The sequence below is a fragment of the Hibiscus syriacus genome, unplaced genomic scaffold (genome assembly GCF_006381635.1).
Source record: "Hibiscus syriacus cultivar Baekdansim isolate YM2019G1 unplaced genomic scaffold, ASM638163v2 tig00112051_pilon, whole genome shotgun sequence".
Classification (NCBI taxonomy): Eukaryota; Viridiplantae; Streptophyta; class Magnoliopsida; order Malvales; family Malvaceae; genus Hibiscus; species Hibiscus syriacus.
The window spans coordinates 376,706-384,422 of NW_024063245.1; the positions used below are offsets into that span (position 1 = coordinate 376,706).

The 7,717-nt window shown below is 37.1% G+C and overlaps 1 pseudogene; it reads right to left on the reverse strand.

Annotated features, from left to right (window-relative positions):
• Positions 1–3,682: 3,682 nt before the first annotated feature.
• On the reverse strand, positions 3,683–5,522 carry LOC120174349 (annotated as a pseudogene).
• Positions 5,523–7,717: the final 2,195 nt, after the last annotated feature.

The following is a 7,717-nucleotide window of genomic DNA, read 5'->3' on the forward strand; positions in this document are numbered from 1 at the left end:
TTTAATCGGATGTCTCATTTTCCGACGATCTTCAAGGTTTCATAATCAGCTAGATGAACCTTCCCAAAATCACCACAGACATAGTTCTCTATGATGTCTCGGCATGGGGTGGAGTGGAAAGATACCCCTGAATCCAAGATCCATGATTCAATTGAACTGATGACGCTTAGAATCATGACATCACCTGTCTTCTCTGTCACGTTGGCAGATTCCTATGCACCGGTATTTTTCTTCGGTGCTCGATAATCTCTTTTAAAGTGACCCTTATTGCCGCAGTCATAACAGGTAAAATCTTTCTTTCCCGTTCTTGATTTTCCCCTTCTGGATTTGGATCTGCCACGATTTAAATTTCTTTCTAAAGTTCTCCCTATAGACTCTGTGTGCAAGGCTGAGGAGGTTGATGCTTCAACCGATTCTCTCCGTCGAATTTCTTTGCTTAGTACCAGATGCCAAACATCGTCGAATTTCAATTTACTATTTCTCGACGATAAGAGAATTAAATCTCGAACTTCATCATCAAATTCAATTTCCACAGAACTCAACTGGGTTGTAATTGTGTTGAGTTCATTTAGGTGTTGAGCCACTGATGCCCCTTCCGACATCCACAAATTGAATAATCACCTCATTAAATGAACTTTGTTTGAGGCTGATGGCTTCTCATACATACTAGAGAGAGCCGCCATAAGACTCATCGCGGTCTTTTCCTTTTCTATGTTGAAAGCAACAATTTGGAACACGTTAGTCGGATAACTCCGAGGGATTGACTGTCGAGAAGATCCCTGTCTTCATTCTTCATGCCCTCTGGTTGCCTGAGAGAGGTTAATATAGATTTTTCTGGTACAAAAAACTTCAATCTGTATATTCCAAAAGCCAATGTTCGCACCATCGAACTTTTCAATTTTCACCTTCCATTCGTCTGCAGCCATCGCTCCCACTCGAATTTGGCTTGTTTGGATTGTTTCTGACAATTCTTACGAACCACCGTGTACTAGAACACCTCCGTCAACAAATTCGTATCGCTGACAAAATTTTTACTATTCACAAAATTCCCATTCACATGAATAGTAATGAATAGTAACTTCACAAAAAAATTTACAAAATTTACAACCAAAAGCTCTGATGCTAGTTGTTAGGAAATAAAACGAGTATGAGTAAGTTTCCTATAACCAGATTAGTGAGAATGCGAAATAAAAGAGGAAAAATAATACCCGAAATTGATAACAGAGTTCAGGAAATTATGTCTACGTCTCCGGACTGCTGCAGATCTTTTACTAAGAGAGAAAATTTACAGGTGTTTACAAAACACTCACTACTCACAAGAAAGCTCTCTAGTATTGGGAGAAAGAAATGATTTGGGATGGTTTCGAAGCTAAATGGACTAGGGTATTTATAGTTGAAGCTTAAGGACTAGTTTTGTAATTAACCCTATTTTTTTCAATAAACAATTGGGGCACCGAATTCGGTGCCTACCCTTTTTGAAATATGCATTTGCGGTGCTTCCTTTGCTAAAACACCAAGCTCCCAAGCCTCTTTTGTTGACATTCCAACAAGGGTCGTGATCTTGTAGTTCTGGCTGAGCTTACCATGATCGTTATGGCTCTCACGAAGCATGAGTATTTAAATTAACACATTATTGGCTATCGACAAAGAGCCGAGTGATCGCCTAGTAAAACTGGTGGTAGACTCTATAAAGGTGATCCATGACAGGATGCTGGCTCCAGAGACGGATTCTCTGCTGGCTAATGTGGGAGTCTCATTCGGTGAAGCCCATCCTTAAAGAAATTCAATAAATAGAATACAGAAACTTAAGAAGTTTATTCTGTGGGAGAATTTCGGCCTTAAGGTTATAAATCAAAATTTTGTCTTTCTATAACCTGTTGTGGAAGCTATCCATTTTTTATTCTTAGGTATAAGTATGAGTTTTATACCTTAACACCTATTTATATAATGAATAACATCTATTTTATAGGAAGAAATAAACCTCTGTAAGTAAATATTCGATTATAGAATTTGTTACGTTATCTAACATAGGGCCTACAAAGAATTCAGATTTACCTATGGATAGGCTGAATTCCTATACGCTGTAACCATTACTGCCTATGATCTTGGTGGCATATCCGACACTAGTACCCAAAAAAGAGGGCTCAATGCCTTGTCTTAATCGTAAAAAGGACTATTAGAAATAAGATTTGCCTTTTAACTTAAGAAGTTTTGTAGTACGACAAAGTTTTATATCATTAAGAATGAATTCGATCAAATAAAAGGCTGACCGACTAGGCAGATCTATACGATTCCCAATGAGTCTTTCTTTCATAGTAACAACAACGATTATAGGCAATCCATTATTCAAGTCCCCTAACTAGAGATGGGATTTAGTTATTTCTTAACCTTGTATAATAGATGTAATGTATCTCTTCCACTGCATCCAAAGAAAATGTCAATTGTGTAGTTATGTTTTGATTACTCAATACATAATGAGTTGGTCGGTCTACGAGATGCTATCTTTCAAGGTCACGACCTAGTTCCTTCGATCGATAGTCTTTGCTCAAAGGCTCGATTCCTTTGATTGACTCTTTACTAACCTGACTGATCAGCCTTCTGATAGTTCAAGATAGACGTTTATTTATTGTGGGAGAAGATCCCCCTTTCATGATAGTTATGACTAATCAATTGGTGGACATAATTTAGGGAACCAACCACAGCCATAGCCTGATAGAGAGAAGAAGAAAGACGAAGGCCCCAGAAAGAAGAGAGTGGTGCTACGAGATGGCGAGTTATTGTACCGCCGGTCCTCTCTTTACTTGGACCAAGGAGTAGAAGAAAGGCACAGAAGGAAATACCAAAAAAGAAAAAAATAATAGAAGCCCTGGGGTGGGGCTATTACTATTACCCAGGCTAGCAGACAAGCGGAAAGCTATTCCATTCCCTTGAAACAATCAAAAAGAAATCAGCCTTCCTTCCAACAATGGTAAGGTTTGGAATGAATATGAATTGGAAAACCGTAAAGCTGCTTACCTAAGGGAATTTGAAAGACACTAATCACCAGTCCCTACATCAAGGAATTCCTTGCTTTTTCAAGACCGAAAACTACTTCATCACGGAAAGGCTGTTTACGCGCTTAACTCACTAGGAGAAAAGAAAGACGAGTAGTCAAGGTTCTTTTGAAGAGTTTGAGGAGCTAGCCGAGTAAGAGGATAGGCTTTCATGCATATTTCACGAATAGGATTCAAACCAATATCACCGGGGAACTTGTATTTTTTCCCTTTATTATATCATGATTGGGTTTTTTCGTACTCCTCATTATTTGCTGACCCTTATTCCCAAATATAATGGGGTAAGGGGAGGTAAGATAGTAGGTTGCCCCCAATACCAGGTTGAGAACATCTTTCGTAAGAGACCTCCGAATTATAAAATGCCCTCCGTGGGACTCGATCCCACAACCCCAAGGTTAAGAACCTTGTGCTATATCAACTGAGCTGGATTGTCATTCCTATGCATAGTCATATTATACTATACCTCAGGAAAAAAATTGAAACAATATTCAATATGTACTCTTTTTTCCAATCTTACCTTGCATCATAGGTGAGGCAAAGTGTTTTCTTTTAAAAATGTATATGGTTATATCTTTATTACGCTACAACCTTTTTCTAAAACTGATTATAGTAATTGAGATCTTTTACTTTTTGGAATAGCTCTCTCATATTGAGATTTTTTTTTCTAATGCCATTCGATCAGAAAATCCATTGACATTTGTTTAAATGACTAGAATTTGTTTTTTCAATTTGCGGTGGTGATTGCGGAAGTTTCAGTACATCTGTATGCCTTTGACCTCTATTGAATAATGATAGAGTCGCAACTTCAATGTTGAGCAAGGGCGTCCACTTCGCGATATTGTGCCTATTTTAGCATTAAACTACCGCAAACTTGGTACATAGTTTTCAACTGAGTGCCAGACCTGACAAGATTGAAAGATAAACTGGCATTAATAGTAGGTCTAATTCGACGATAAAAGAGCTCTATTTCCAAATAAATTCATCCATCAGTAATGGGAATCACATTGGTGTGAATATAGGTGGATACATCTCCATCTTGTGTTTCAAAGATGGGAAAGACGATCAAGGTACATGTACCTTTCTGGTCCGATCATTTAGCGACTCTTTCTGAAATATGGGAATGTAAATAGAAAACAACGCCTGGGAAAGCCCTACGGCCTGGTGGTCGGCGTAACAATAATGACATTTGTTTATATGCCATTTCATGCTTACTAAGATCATCATAGATTATTAATGCGTGCATTCCATTATCGCGGAAATATTCCCCCATGGCACACCCAGAATATGGGGCCAGAAATTGCAGAGGAGCAGGATCCGAAGCGGTGGCTGCTACAAGAATGGAATATTCCAAAGCATTTGCTTCTGAAAGAATTTGAACTAATTGTGACACAGTTGAGTGTTTCTGTCCAATCTCTATATAGACACAAAACAATGTCTCACTCTCAGAGGTGGCCCTTGAGTTCATTTGCTTTTGGTTTAATATGGTATCAATAGCAATAGCTGTTTTTCCAGTTTGTCGGTCCCCGATTATAAGTTCTCGTTGACCACGACCTATAGGAACTAGGCTATCTACCGCTTTTAATCCTGTTTACATAGGTTCGTGCACAGAATTACGTTCAATAATCCCAAGGGCTTTTACTTCGACACGTCTTCATCCGTGATCACTTAGAGGCTCTCATTCATCAATAAGGACTCTCAACACGTCAACCACACGTCCAACTTATCCTCTTTTAAGGCTATTCACATTTTGATAAAGGACATGCAATGAAGGCTAGTGTTAATTCACTTATTATCACAATTAAGTGATGAAAATCAGAATAGAATACGATGGGACACGCCAAGGTAGATGGCAAGGGTGTCTACATTCATCCAAATCCCACATTCATTTCCCTCGTTTTGGACAAAAATAAGGCTATATATATATATATCAAATTATGTCCAAATTCATCCATTTCCATATTGAATATTCAACCACAAGGGATAAAAAGAGAAACAAGCCATTTAAGTGTATTCAAGTGTATTTAGATGAGTATTCATTCCTCTTTGTGAAACCTTTCATATGTTTCCTATCAACACTATAAACAGGCACCCTATGTTCGTTGTAAATAAAATTTTGGCATATAACCAACTCTTTGAAAGATTGTTTTCATTTTAGTTCTTTTAAAGAGCTCTATCAGCTTCAAGTTTATCTTGTTGTCTTTAACCATTCCAATAGTTTATAATGTTGGTTCATAGCTCTCTTATAGCAAGTGGGTCTCGTTACATCCCCTACCACTTTTTACCTTTCCATGTTTTTATATTGATGGTTCTTAACTCTTTATAGTTAGAGGTTCAGTAACTATTTATTGAAAATCATCCTAGTTCACGACATACTATATTCATCCTTCATGATTTTCCTTACCTAATTCAACCACAATAATAAACACTTATTTGACATCCACAAACAACTTCAACATAACCTTTTCCCATCATAGTCATCATTTATACATAAATTTCTTACTTACAATGTCGATTGTGCTATTTCAAAATTCAACCAAAATCACTACAGAGTTTCTTACTATAATCATGATCGGGTAACAACGTATATTAATCAGAACACACAATTGGGTTCATCAATATTGCAAGTAGATTATAAATATAACTAGATTTGGATGATCAGTTTTGACCCATTTAAGGCCCATATACACTAATGACAATTTGTAATAATAAGACATAGTCCGTGGGGGACATAAATTACGAAACATACTTGGTAAACAATTGTAGATGTGGGTTACAATGGATGTAACCATATTAAGCGTATTACGTCGAAATATCTTTAGTCGAGGATGTATACATATTTTTAAGGATGAGGATTGTTGCCAAGGGTACCAACAATTGGTAAAGGAATAAATCATTTTCAGTAATAGCATAAAGCATGAGTTTCGAGAAAGTAAATGAACATAGGAGAGGTAAGCTGACAATTGAAGGGGTATTGAAGGGAAGTTCAATAAGAGCGACTAGAGCGTCGCCACTCAGAGTTGAACTTAAGTGAGATATCGGGTACAATCAATGATAAACAAACTATGTAATCATCATTAAATCATAAAACACATAAAAAATATCTTTGAGTTGAGTGACTAAAATGCCGTCAAGAAAAGACGATTAGAATATAGCAAATTAGTAGTAATAGCAATAACATACTAATAAACCTTCGCATAACATTCTAGGTGAGAACACAAGTGAGATAGCAGCTAGTGAGGGGTTGACCTCACTTGGGTGAGTCCAGTTATGCTAGGGTATACCCAGGTTACCTTAGTTACCCTAGTAGGGCATTGTCAGTGCGTAAGGCACTTCAGAGATAGCTAGGGAACGAGGTATGAACACTCGTAAGGAGTGGGTTATCGACGTCAGTGTTTTGTGGCCTTTGGGCCTTAAATATGCATGATAATTGTATCAGTCAAGTACCTCAGTTATTAAAAAAGCTTGGCTTGATGGTGTGTGATACCATGCCAATGCTTCACTGTAGTGGGAATATCCAATGCTATGTGATACTAGAATTCCTTCTCGATGGTCTACCCGATACTATGTGATACCAAGAGATCATTTAGTAGATTAGAGGGGACCTTACCGATGTTATGTGATACCGATACCCACTCTTAATAGGCTAGTATTTAATTCTCTATGATACCACATACTAGCATTGCAAAGTCAGTGTTACATTCATAAAATGCTTATGAGTATTTGTGTCACATTTAGATGATGTGTAGCAATTACAATCTTAAGGGTTAGATACTTCCATTGAGGTGTTCTCATGGAAAGGCCCTTAGCAGAGGATTAAGGGAAGCATGAGACTTTTACTTCAGTGCTAAAGAAATAAAGTCTTTAGTAGGTAGCACTTGATCTAGATCATATATGTACCTATCGCTTAGTACCCAGTTTTCAACTTGCTTATATTTATAAATTTCTTATGATGCCTATATTAGCGATTATACTATTGGGCTTTGTCAACTTAGCCTTCGGATATTTTTCGTTGGCAGATTAGAATCTTGAGCTATTCGTGGAGCACCACTGCAATAGGACTTCCAGCATCTCTGAGAGAATATTGTATTGTATATTTAGTGGGCATGTGTATTCATAGAATCTTACTTATATATTTAGATTTATAAGAAAGAGTTTGTAATATTTTGGTTTAAACTATGTGTCACGGAGTTACAATTTATAAAATTTTTAAATACTACTTTGTACGTTATATGATACCATTGAGTATGTTTTAAAGAAAACGAAATGGTTTTGGAAATCAAGGGTTTCCTCGGTAGCCTAGTGTGGTACTTTAGGCCTAATCGGGTCTAGGATGATATAGGTTTGGGATGCATACTTTTGTATGAAGGAAAAGTGATAGCATATGTGATACGTGCATCAAAAGGCCCACATCAAAGAAAGATGGACTAACACTTCCAATGGACAACATGATCAAGTCTTGGAAATTAATAACAATAAATTAATAGATCTGCGGCTGTTATGAATGGGATCATGATGTTATTTGGTTTACATTTTTCGAAGTTATGATCAGCTATCTCTTAGCTTAACAACGGTTCTATAATAACATCACTATGATATTGGGAACTCAAGATATGTTAATTTTAGTGAACACAACACGTGCAAGAATTCCTATACGGAATTTTGTT